This window comes from Oryctolagus cuniculus, chromosome 6 (genome assembly GCF_964237555.1).
Source record: "Oryctolagus cuniculus chromosome 6, mOryCun1.1, whole genome shotgun sequence".
Lineage (NCBI taxonomy): Eukaryota > Metazoa > Chordata > Mammalia > Lagomorpha > Leporidae > Oryctolagus > Oryctolagus cuniculus.
Window position 1 is genome coordinate 128,583,830 of NC_091437.1, and position 13,580 is coordinate 128,597,409.

A 13,580-nucleotide genomic window follows, 5' to 3' on the forward strand; every position below is an offset into this window, starting at 1 on the left:
TTCCTGGAAGAGCATCAGGGAAAACAGTGTAGGCCGTAGAGCCACCCTGCTCAGAAATTCCTTTCACTGTGGTCACAGAGCACTTAAGTTTACAGTTTGCTGTGCTAAAACACAAGCATAGGGATGGGCGACTGGCGCGGCAGTTAAGACGCTGGCATCCCACATCAGACTCTTGACTTGATTCCCAGTTCCAGCTCCTGACTCCAGCATCCTGCCATTGCAGGCCCTGGGGGGCATAGGTGACGTCTCAAAGTAATTGGGGGCCTGTCATCCAAGTGGGAGCCCTGGTATGTGTTCCCAGCTTCTGCTCCAGCCATTGTAGGCATTTAGGGAGTGAACCAGAAGATGGTATGCACTCTTGCTCTCTCAGGTAAATAATTTTAAAACTTAAAATGTCCCAGGGGAGGACTGACTGAAGCACCAGCCATTTGCCCCAGGTAGTCACATTGCTTTCTCTCTGGCTGAGATTAGGGCTAAGGAACTAGGAATTCTGGCCCAATGTGAGCTGTGAAGTTGAAGGAAGTGAGTAATGTGTAATGGCAGTTTGGGGGCAGATGGAGAGATGGTATAGATGCTATGGAGGGGGTCCCTGGGGGAGGTGGAAAGACCCCAGAGGGGCTGTTTGAGCTTTCTGGTTTAGAAGACTGTGGAGCAAGAGAAGTGCACAGTAAAGGGCGACTGACTTGAATGTTCCAACTGTTCCTACAAAAGCTGAATTAGAGTGAGAACAGGTGCATGAGGAGTGGTTATGATAGCATGTGTGGGGTGGGGGGGGTGATTTACTGTAGTACACAATGATGACCTGACTGCAGATTAGGGGCAAATTAATCACCCTGCTTGTAGATTCTGAAACTAATGGGAGCAAAGTGTCAGTTTATTAGTGGTAAAACAGAACTAGAGAATGCAGCTTAGACAAAAACCTACCTCTTAAAGCACCTGCTGCTCCCAAACATTGCTGCAAACCCTGCCCAATATGTCAGATAACTGGCCAAAGCCACCGGAAATGACAGTGACACAAGCCCAATAAATAAGCCCAACTCCTCACTGCTTTCTCACTGCATCAGAGCCTGAGGAACTCCTACCCCCAAACAGATGACCAGGTCTCCGTTTCTTGTTTCTCGACTCCGCTTCTCCACAAAAGATGCTTCAACTGAGTGTTTCACATCTTTGTGATACCCAACTTGAGCAAGATGACATAGGGGTGGGAGTGGGGGCACAGTTCCAGGATGGAGGTGGGCATTGCACGACATGTGCATTTCCAGAAAGGACCAGGCCATGAAGCTCAATGGTTTTTATCACCCATTTGGAGCTCTCAATATTCCTGGGCCATTACATGAGCAAACTCATTCATTAGACTGTCCTTATGCCAGAAGCACACCATGATTTTTATGATTTGTATCCATTCCAAAACGGCACATCTCCATGCTTGGGCATCCATGCCATTGCAGGAGGCATCTAATAAGGCTCAGTCACCTGAGCTTGATGCATCACCTCTATGAGATGAGTCCTCCACCAAGCTTCAGAATTGTCATTCTGTCCTGTCTATAGGACAGTTATTTGTGGATGTCGCTCAGGTACCTTAAACTCAATGGGTCAAAAATTGTCTTTATTTATGCCCTAAAAGCTGTCCCTTGACTGTACTTCATATCCCAGTTCATGGCGTTACAATACATGGAATATATCCGAGGCTAGAAATCCAGAGAGGGGAGATCTTTTCACTCTCTCATCCCACTCTCTATATCCAATCAGTCATGAAGATCTATGCTTGCATTTCCTAGATTTCTCATTGTCACCTCCTGACCAACCCAGATATTGCTGTGGCAGTTCCAATCCTCATCGTCTCTCGTCTCTCTCTACCAATGAGACCCAATATTTCTTCTTCTGAGAAACAAATATGTATGCACCATCACAGCAGGTTTGTGTCCCATGGCCCTGGTCATGCAGGTCAGAGAGAATAGACTTCAGATCCCGGGCACTCTCTAACCCCCACCCACCTCGATCAAGATCGTTCCCTTCATTACACTTCATGCCAGTTCCCCAAATCCCAGTCAACTTTTTGCTTGCCTACCTCTAACCTGCTCTTTATTATGAAGTATCACTTCCTCCAGGAAGGCTTCCTCTTCTTCCTCTCACCATCTCAAGCAACCTGCTCTCACCTCTACCAAGGCATTTACCAGTCTATTCTGCACTCAACTCTATAAATCTGTCTTTCTTGTTAGCTCAGAGATCTTTGAGGATAAAGACCATGTCTTTTTTCTCTTTATATTTCCAGTGTCTAGCACAGGATCCTAATTTACAGAAGGTGTTCCAAAAATATTGGTTGATTGAATTAATGAATGGCTTCGAGGAGTAATGGAGAGGACTCAAGTGCAGAGGCAAAAAGAGCATCATGCATCAAGGAGAACCCAAATTGTGGGAGGTGGTTAACACAGTTGCTAGGTAGGTGGGACATCTTCACAATGAACAGCTGGGAGGAAATGCTATGTCTACACCTTGCTTTCTTTTTCTTTTTCTTTTTTTTTTAAAGACAGGCAGAGTTAGACAGTGAGAGAGAGAGAGAGAGAAAGGTCTTCCTTTTCCGTTGGTTCACCCCCGAAATGGCCACTATGGCCGGCGCTGTGCCAATCCGAAGCCAGGAGCCAGGTGCTTCCTCCTGGTCTCCCATGCAGGTGCAGGGCCCAAGCACTTGGGCCATCCTCCACTGCCTTCCTGGGCCACAGCAGAGAGCTAGACTGGAAGAGGAGCAAACGGGACAGAATCTGGCGCCCCAACCAGGACTAGAACCCGGTGTGTGGGCGCCACAGGCAGAGGATTAGCCTAGTGAGCCGTGGCACCAGCTGCCTTGCTCTCTTAAGCCTGGGATCTGCCCTCCACAGCTGTGTCACTCTTAAACTGGCCATGCCTCATGATGTTTTTAGAGTAGACATCCAATTTCATACACGTGTCACTTACTACACTCATTTTCAGGTATTCTAGATATTGTCAATCTATATCCTGTTGTTAGAACATAATCTTTGTCTTCTGTGATCAACTGCAATTATGCTATGCAAACCACCCCCAAGCAGGAGGCCAAACAGTGACATCGTTGCCCATCCAGGTAGCACCTAGGCTCCTGCCTGCTGGTCAGAACAGCTGGACTTTTCCTCAGTGAAAGCATCAGCCCCAAAGGATCGCCTCCCTTCTTGGCAGCTCCAGGAATGCAGCAGATAAGCGCAGTGCATACCGATCTCTTGAGTACTGCAGACCAAGTCTCCTCTGGAGCAGCCCTGCAGATAGCTCTGTGTCTTGCCTCCCCGTAGCCACTATTCTCCAATTTTGCAACCGTTTCTTTTGAGATGGTTTCTATTCTTCACAATTATTTCACTCCACCATGAAACACTCCTGTGCTATATTTGCCAATTTGGTCTTAAACCACAGGACTCAAGCAATATTCTCAAACGTGCAAAACCGTTTAAATCTAAGAATGTATTTGTTTCTTATAGCGTTTACAATGCCACTAATATTACTCTTGTTTTTTGGTTTTTGTTCTATCATCCCAGCCCTGATGATTGTGAAATACAGGACGATATAATCACAGTGAGAGTAGACATGCAGAATGTGTGCATGGATAAGTGCTTGAGGGACAGCATGACAAGGAGCTAGCCCAGGAGTGTAATAATCCAACCACCACCCTGAAACATGGTCAAATGGTTCCTAAAAGGATTGCCAAGAAGCAGAGCTTCCTGTAGACGTGTTGCACAGATGCTGAGGCTGTAGCCTGCATCTTAAAAGAATTCTACCTAAAAGAAAGGTGCCACCCATTGAATCGTGACTTCCTTTCATTTTATGGACTCCTCTGCTTATCTAGTAAAAATAAAAAATAGCATTCTGTAAAACCAGGGTAGGTAGGAATAGGACAGATATGCAGATTTCCTGCTGGGAGCAAGGGAGCAATCACCTCAAAAATTAAGGCCTATTCCAGGGACTCCATTCCCTGTTGAAGAGATTTCATAATGAAGCCACGTAAGGGTCAAGCCCCATGTCATCCCTTATCAATCCTAGCAGGACAGTCACTTACAACTACCAGCAGCATCTGATCCAGTGCATCGAAAATCCAAAAGAAAATCTGTATATGGTTATGATCAGTAGAAGCTTATGTCTGTTTAATGGATAAGCAAGAAATTTTATCTCTCCTTATTCATTTTCAGTTTTGTTTTTTTTTTTTTTTTTTTTTTACAGCAAGGCATTAGTTAACAAGTCACTAATTCAGTATGCAACCTGTCCTTCCCCCTACTCACCACTCCCTCCCCCACCCTGCCACACACATGTAGTTTTTTCTGTCTTTAGTGCCAGCAGCTTGAGTATTGTATTAGCTGTCTCTTCCAGGGGCACTTATAAATTTTGAAGCATGCTTTTTATAAAATCCACAAATAAAGCAGGGAGTCAAGAGTGACCTCAATAATAGGAAACATTGGTTTAGCTGCTGGGAGGAAAAGGTGGTAACAGGGTGTTTCTGATAGTTATGACAATCCTGTTACAGTATCTGGTGATACGGTAAAGGGATTGTTTTCAAACCACGGGAAGGGAGTTTGCCTAAATCTAATTTTAATTTTATACAGAGTGAGTGGCAAGTATTATCAACGGTAACTTCTGTGCCATAATTGACAATTAATTATTCCATTAACACTTGTTTTTTTTCCTATGAACAGTTACCCATTTCTTATTTTATATCCAAACCTCTTGATCTTTCTCCTGTCACCAGTCAATTCCATTTTGTCACTTCTTAGCATTCTTTATTTAGAGAGAGGAAACTGTTTGCTTGCTTGTCATTTCCCAAAAAACCCTGAGACATGATGGAGGAGTTTAATACTATAAGCTTGTTTCAATCCATTTACAACAAAACAATCACAACTGTACCAGTGAAGGGAAGAACAAGCGACTATAATTTAGCTGGTGGGGTTGGAGGTTTGTGGAGGGAAATCGGAGAACTGGATGTATTTTATGAACCTAAACGTTTTTGAGACGCAATTCCAAAAATCTTGCTTACTTTGGCTTCCTTTTATCACAAAACAGGCAGTTCTTTGTACCTTGATAGAGACACACAGGCAGCAAAGAGTCATCTGAACTGCCCAGAAATGTCTTTAATCTTGGCCATTTTCAAACACAGATCTCCACGGTGAGCAATTTTCTGAGCAAACCTTACAATGCAGAGTCTGTTCTGAGGATGCTGATTTTAAAAACCTCTGTACACAGGGCACAATGAAAAGGGGGAGAGAGTGCACAGCTTCGGGTAACTTAATAAAAAGGAAGAAATTTGACAGGAAATGAAAGACTACCCAAGTTGAAAGGGTGTAGCATGCTGTGATTCCAGAGAAATGAAATGTCCTCCTTCCAGGTCTAACAGACCAACACTTGCCCTCAGGCCTGCAAAGGATATCAGCTTCCAGTTGTAGAAATATGCAAAAATAAGAGGATGCGTGTAGAATGTCCTTACCATAATCACAGGTCAGGGACTTTGGGGCATCTTTCATCACTGATTTGGGTTCTATAATTTTCTATCTAGTTGTATTCTCTTAAAACCATAAAAATTCCAACCATTCATGAGCTCATAGGGTTCTCTGTATTTAACATCTATCTGTACAGGGTGTGGTAGACTATTTAATACTGACCTGAATAGCCTCGTAGCCTAGGTATTTAGAAATAAACGAATGTGGATGTTAATAGAGGAAGTTAGCCCGCGGTTGGATTTTAGGTTTAGGGCTGACTGTGCACATGAGCCCAAGCCAGCAGAGCGGGGAATCCAGAGCCCCCTTCAGGACTGATCAGTGCTGTTGGTCCTCAAGCCCTTTCTTCCTGCTTCCCCTGCTGTGCTCTGACTTCAGCAGGCTCTTCCCCAGGCCACCATTTTGGGCTCTCCAGCTGGGTGCAGCCATCAGAGACCGGAGGGTGAGATTGGGAGGAAAGCCAGGCCATGACTCATCTGCTGCAGGTGGTTCTTCTGGCAACGGCTTCCTCTCTTTCCTGGTTCGCTTCCGGTGGATGAGTCCAACATGGGTCCAGCTTTGGCTGGATACCTTGAGTCTCCAGCTCAGGGACGGTAGCTGTTTACTCTATTGTCAACTTCAGGGTTGCCTATCTGTATTATATTCACCTTGTATCCTGTGTGTGTGGCCGGTTTCTTACATTAAATTACCTCTGCTGCTCAGAGCAGTTGCTATTCCCCCATTGGACCCTGAATGATACAAATGATGTATAAATTGGGTGCCATCCAATGAATCATGACTTCCTTTCATTTTATATGGAATCCTCCATTTATCTAGTAAAAATAATACTAGCATTCTCTAAAACCAGGAACTGTGATAAGCCCACATTCTTTCAATTGATCTTCAATGCTGTGAAAGGGTATTATTGCTATCTCCACTTGAAGAACTGGGGTTCAAATATATTTTAAGTAACTTGTCCAAAGTCATGCTCACTGAGTGGATGAATCAGAATTCAGCCAAGAACTCTAAACAGAATTCTGGTGTTGGGAGTGGCACTGTGGGCACAATAGGCCAGTTCGAGTCCTGATCAAGCTCTCTGCTATTGCCTGGGAAAGCAGTAAAAGACGGCCCAGGCACTTGAGACCCTGCACCCATGTGGGAGACACAGAAGAAGCTCCTGGCTCCTGGCTTCAGATCAGTTAAGCCCCGGCCATTGCAGCCATTTTGGGAATAAACCAGCAGACAGAAGACCTTTCTCTGTTACTCTCTCTGTCTGTAACTCTACCTTTCAAATAAATAAATAAAATCTTTTTTTTTAAATTCCAGTGTCACCACTCTTAAGTATCCTATTTCCTTTGAAGATATTGTACTTATGAAAAATGTAGATAAAAGTCTAATATCTTAAAAGTAAAACCAACTCATTTGCTATAAGAAAAAAATAATTTATTGAATCATATAACTGAAAAAGTACAAGCTGTATCCAGGAGAAGGTTCAAATTATTTTTAGGTGCTTTTTGTCTTCCTTCTTTCCATATCTCTTCAGAGGCAGACAGAATAGTAACCGGCAGTCTCCAACTCATGTTCTGTCAGCTTAGCAAGGCCAGCAGAAAGAGACAGTATTTGCCGAGAATAGTTTTTTTTTTTTTTTAAAGGAGGGTGGGGTTACAGGGAGAATTCTGATTGGCCTGGGTTAGCCATCTGCTCATCTCTGACCCAACTACTATAGCCAAGCGAGTGGGGTCTTAGCAGCCAATGCTGGGCCTGGATAATATTCCCCACCACCACGGGGGTGGGTCAAACCCAACTTGACTCTCACAGAATAAGTTCCTTACTCTAAAAGTGGATTCTGTCACCAAAAGAAATTAATGTGGTTCTGAAAGAACAGAGGCCAGCAATGTTCAACAGAAGAGAATTCCTTTCTTGACCTCAGAAAAATAAAGCATTCCCTAGTTACTTTCCACCTTTCCCAAACACTATTGGAAATGTTTTCTTCATTTTTCACGTGTTCTTTCATTTTTATGATGTCATCCCACAGTGATTTTCTATTGTTTTCATCTCTAAGCCTTGGATGTGCTCTCACATCTGGACTTGGAGGCTAAAAACTACATTTCCCAGAAGTCTTTGCCAGCCAAGTTCCTGTTATGGTCTGAGGATTGGACAACTGAAGGCTAGAAAGAGGCAGGAAGGCACAAGTAAGGGAAAGAAACTCAGTTCTCATCACCGATTCCTCCCATCTTCAGCCAGAGGCAGAGGGCTGCAAGGCTGTGGCCTCAAGCTTCTCTTGGCACGTCCAGCACTAGCTGTGCCACACCTTCTCAGAGGCACCAGTGCCAGAAGGCTGGTGTCACCTCCGCTGCTGGTGACTCAACCCCTGTGTTGCTCTGATGTGAAGTCGAAAGACCAATATCCATGAATCCTGATGGGGCAGACCTTCCTCCAAGTTCAAGTTTCTAGGACCTCCCACAGAGAGATCCTCCCTTTTGTTCTTCAGCTCTAGGGTGGTAACTCCTTCTTGCAACATCTATTTAGTTGGCCTCAGCACCCTAATATCTGGAAAAGCAATTTTCTGCATGAAATTATCTTCATTAAATCCAGCATGGATTACGTTGCTCCAACTACACAGGTTCTTCTGTCTTAATTCCAGGGATAGTTGCATGGATCTGAAACAACTGGCACTTCCAGTCAATTAATTTGTATCTCAGTTTCAGCTATACTAAGTTTATTTATAAGCCCTTATCATTAGTAACATCATTTTTTTTCTTTTTTTGCCCTTCAATGAAACAATAAGAGAAAATATATCAAATTGTCAAATAAGTAGACTAATAGTGCTATACAAAGGTAGTTGACTGGCAGGCACTAAGTATATGATATTCTGAAATAGTCATCATCATTCCTTAATACTTGAAAGATACACTTGGTATGAGAATGATTGAGAAATATAGTGAATTCTTGGCACTTTAAAAGTTGAGAACTGCTTGTATTTGCTTTCCTGAAAAGAAAATGTAAAACTTTGGTGGCTGACTCCTGACACTATTATAATTGGAATATTTTATTGACCATCTTAATTTGATCTTTTGGACTAAGCCTGGTGATGTATTTTGTTACAATGAGGCAAGTGATAAAAATCAAAACTTGTAGCCATAGTTAATCAATACAGAGTAGACAGAACTCCAAGATGGCCCCCAAGGTCCCTACCCCCTTATGCAGAAGCCCTGTATGAGCGTGGACGAACCTGGAAACATGATCTATGTCACTCTCCTAATTATTTTACATTTCATGGCAGAAGGGATTTTACAGATGTTGTTCAGCTCCCTAATCAGTTGACTTGGAATTAATCAAAAGGAGGTTATCCTGGGTGGGCCTGACTTAATTATGTGATCCCTTAAAAGGAATGTCACCTTTCCAAAAGTCAGAGATTTGAAATGCCAGATAAACCTAAGACCAACATCTAGTATCTGAGCATGATGACTAACCCACAGACAGCAAGCAAATGGGGACATCAGTCATGACCCGTAGGAAATGAATCCTTCCGCCAACCTAAGGGAGCTTGGAAGGGGATTTTTTCCCCTAGTCAAGCTTGCAGGTAAGGATGCCCTACTGGACACCATATCCTTGTGTGAGCAGAGGACTTAGCTAGCTGTGTTGGACACAGTTTTGATCCATAAAAGCTGTGAGATAGCAAATTTGTATTATGCTAAGCCACCAAGTTTGTGGTAATTTGTCACAAAGTAAATAAAAGTGTAATTGAGTAATATTTGGGAGGCAGAGTTCCATTCCCAGTTGCAGCAAAATGTGTCATAGCCACAATAAGAAATATATAAGAAAATTATGAAAAGTAAAGAAAATTTTAAAACTTAGTGGTACATAAAAGAGGATTTGCAGAAATGAGGATTTGGAAAAATTATGTCCCTAGGAGGAAATATTAACTTTTAAAAAGTCAATCTTGGCTTGCGCCGTCGCTCACTAGGCTAATCCTCCACCTAGTGGCGCCGGCATACCAGGTTCTAGTCCCAGTCGGGATGCTGGATTCTGTCCCTGTTGCCCCTCTTCCAGGCCAGCTCTCTGCTGTGGCCAGGGAGTGCAGTGGAGGATGGCCCAAGTGCTTGGGCCCTGCACCCCATGGGAGACCAGGAGAAGCACCTGGCTCCTGCCATCGGATCAGCGCGGTGCGCCGGCCGCAGCACGCCGTCCGCGGCGGCCATTGGAGGGTGAACCAACGGCAAAGGAAGACCTTTCTCTCTGTCTCCCACTGTCCACTCTGCCTGTCAAAAAAAAAAAAAAAAAAGTCAATCTTTAAAGGGTTTTTTATGACAAATAAGAAATTCATTAATAAACCAATATGAAATACAAAGTATAAAGACCTAGAACAGAAATGCTGGAAGACTTGGAAATAGTCAATAAACTTGGGAATGGCAAATAAACATAGTTTTAAAAATAGCTGAATGAGGTCAACGTTGTGGTATAGCAAATAAAGCCACCGCCTGCAGTGCTGGCATCCCATATGGGTGCTGGTTTGAGTCCTGGCTGCTCCACTTCCAATCCAGCCCCCTGCCAATAGCCTAGGAAAGCAGCTAAATATGGCCCAAGTCCTTGGGCCCTTGCACCCATATGGGAGACCCAGGAGAAGCTCCTGGCTCCTGGCTTCAATTGGCCCAGCTCCAGCCATTGTGGTCATTTGGGGAGTGAACCAGTGGGTGGAAGATTTCTCTCTCTATGTCTGCCTTTTTCTCTCTGTTTGTAACTCTGTTTTCAAAAAAATAGATAAATCTTTTAAAAATGTAGCAGAACTTCTTTATACATAAAGATTCAAGGTTGATGAGGATATAATGATGTCAGCCCTCATATACAATGGTGGTTATATAAAGTGGTATGATTTTTATAAAATGTACTAGATATTATGTACTAATAACTGTTTTCAAAGATTTATTTTACTTTATTTGAAAGAAGAGTTACAGAGAGATAGAATGGGAGAGAGATTTTCCATCCACTGATTCACTCTCTAGATGGCTGCAATTTCTAGGGCTGGGCCAGGTCTCCAACATGGGTGCAGGGGCCAAGCACTTGGCCATCCTTTACTGCTTTCCCCAGGCACATTACACGGGACCTGGATCAGAAGTGGAGCAGCCAGGACTCAAACTGGCATCCGTGTGGAATGCCAGCATTGCAGACGGAGGCTTAACAAGCAACACCACAACACTGGCCTCACCAAGAACCTTAAAAAGAGTTCACCCTAAGGGGCCAGCACTGCAGTGTAGTGAGTGAGACTGCCTGCAATGCCAGCATCCTATATGGACGTCGGTTCAAGTCCCGGCTGCTCCACTTCCAGTCCAGCTCTATGCTATGGCCTGGGAAAGCAGTAGAAGATGGCCCAAAGCTCCTGGCTCCTGGCTCCTGGCTCCTGGCTTCAGATTAGCACAGCTCCGGCCATTGCGGCCAGTCGGGGAGTGAACCAGCAGATGGAAGACCTATCTCTCTCTCTCTCTCTCTCTCTCTGGCTCTACCTCTCTTTGTAACTCTTTCAAATGAATAAAATAAATCTTTTTTTAAAGATTTATTTATTTATTTATCTGAAAGTCAGAGTTACACAGGAGAGGAGAGGCAGAGAGAGAGATGTCTTCCATCCAATGGTCCAGTCCCCAATTGGCCGCAATAGCCGGAGCTGTGCCGATCCGAAGTAGGAGCCAGGAGCTTCTTCCAGGTCTCCCACATGGGTGGGCCATCCTCCACTGCTCTCCCAGGCCATAGCAGAGAGCTGGATCGGAAGAGGAGCAGCCGGGACTAGCACCAGTGCCCACATGGGATGCCGGCGCTTCAGGCCAGGGCCTTAGCCCACTGCGCCACAGTGTCGGCCCCAATAAAATAAATCTTAAAAAACAAAAAAATCCTGTAGTCTTGAACAAAGCTGAGCACATAGCAGAATCTCAATAAATGTTTTAAATGAATGAATGGACAGTAGTAGAATGAGTAGTGGTAATAACATTCAGTCTCCTGATTCTAAATTTCACGACTGTCCCACTTGGTTGTGTGCTGCTTTCAAACAGAAAAAAAAAAAAAAAAGATTGCCAAGGTAAGACGTGAGTGCACCTGCTATATGAGGTTCTAAAGAGTAAAACCAGGGTATATGGATCAAAATTACATGGAGTCACTTAAGGGCACAGCTTCCTTGGTTAAACCCAGCCATCATCCTCCAACGGGAAGCTTGCTGGCCAGTCTTTCTGACTCTGATTTAACTTTCCGTTGGGATCTTTTCATTTTCATCTCTTTCTGCCCTTATGACACCTGACACCAAAGCCTCTTGCTTGCCTTTCAACCCCTGTCTCAGGCATAAACAATTCTTCCCTCAGTTTCCACTAGCAAGGCTGTGGAAGGCTAGAATATGCAAAGAGGGTATTACTAAAAATTTTCCAACCTCACTTCAACCCTGCTTTGACACTTGCTACGTGACTTTTGGGAAGTTTCTGAGTTGCCTTAGCTACATGCTTCAATCATAAAACATGTGCATTGAATTAGCCTATTTCTAAAATGATTGCCAACTCTGGGCTAACTTTAGGGCTGGGAAACAGGGTATGTTCAAGTCCTGTGTGTGCTGTAAAGCACTTATCCCTTATTCTATGTTATCTTTAAATATAGATCATGGGGCCGGCGCTGTGGTGCAGTGGGCTAAAGCCCTGGCCTGAAGCACCGGCATCCCATATGGGTGCCGGTTCTAGTCCCACCTGCTCCTCTTCCGATCCAGCTCTCTGCTATGGCCTGCGAAAGCAGTAGAGGATGGCCCAAGTCCTTGGGCCCCTGCACCTGCGTGGGAGACCCGGAAGAAGCTCCTGGCTCCTGGCTTCGGATCGGTGCAGCTCTGGCCGTTGCAGCTATCTGGGGAGCGAACCAGCAGATGGAAGACCTCTCTCTCTGTCTCTACCTCTCTCTCTAACTCTGTCTTTCAAATAAATAAAATAAATCTTATAAAATATATAGCTCATGATATCTGGCCTGCTCATCTTACCTTGTAATTTGATTACATCCGTGGAGGTGTAGCTTGGAAGTGCCTGGATGTTAATGCCGCATTAGGTCTTTGCTGAAACCCCAGTGTGGACCCCTGATATACAGACAGGGACCATCTGAAGTCACTGTGTGATGGCGGCTCTGGGAACTGCAGCTGGGGAGATTGCAACTCTGGTGGGTTCCTGCTCTCCATTCCAGCCTCCAGACTGCCGTGACATGGAGGGGTGGCTGCATCCACTCCATACAGGGCTGGTTTCACGGACCTGTGACCTGTGCAGTCACCCGGGCCAGGCGCTTAGAAGGGTCCCACTCTTGGCTGATGGCTCTGTCGACACCGGTTTGCAATTCTTTTTATATGCGAAGTCCTTTCATGTTCTTTTGGCATGTGGCAGGGCAAATCATAGAGCCAGTCCTGCCTTTGGAACTCGTTTGGGTTTTTGCTTTCTCTGACAATCAGGAATGAATTTTTTTTTTTTTTTTGACAGGAAGAGTGGAGAGAGAGAGAGAGAGAGAGAGAGAGAGAGAGAGAGAGAGAGAGAGAGAGAGAGAAAGGTCTTCCTTTTGCCGTTGGTTCACCCTCCAATGGCCGCCGCGGCCAGCACGCTGCGGCCGGCGCACCGCGCTGACCTGATGGCAGGTAGTTAGGCACTTGCCGAGGAGTGAGCACTCCTATAACTGCCTGAGACTGGTCAGACTGCTTCTCTCTACTACCCACCAGCTGTGGTCACTATACCTCTGGGACAGCTCCTTGCCTCTCTGATGAGCCCCTGCTGAGCTGAGTCAGACTTCAGCAGCGACCGACCTCCGTGTTACTACATCTACGGCAAGATTTCTGTTCGCCTGACTCCAGCCTGCGATGCCAGGGACGCCTGCGCCCACCTGACCCAGCCGGTGGGTCGCCTGCTGTCCGAGGACGCTCTCTTCCAGAGCAGACAAAAGACAAATGCAGGAGGATAGAGGCGGTTAGAATATCAATCCGGTTAGAATATCAAGACCGAACACCCAAGTGGGAACTTCTACCACTGAGTGTGGATTAACTTCCCTCAGCCTCAGTTTCCTCAGCTGTGAATGGGGCGAGCGGAGGAGGTCTCCACCCCCACAGGGATGCCCAGAAGACAAAGA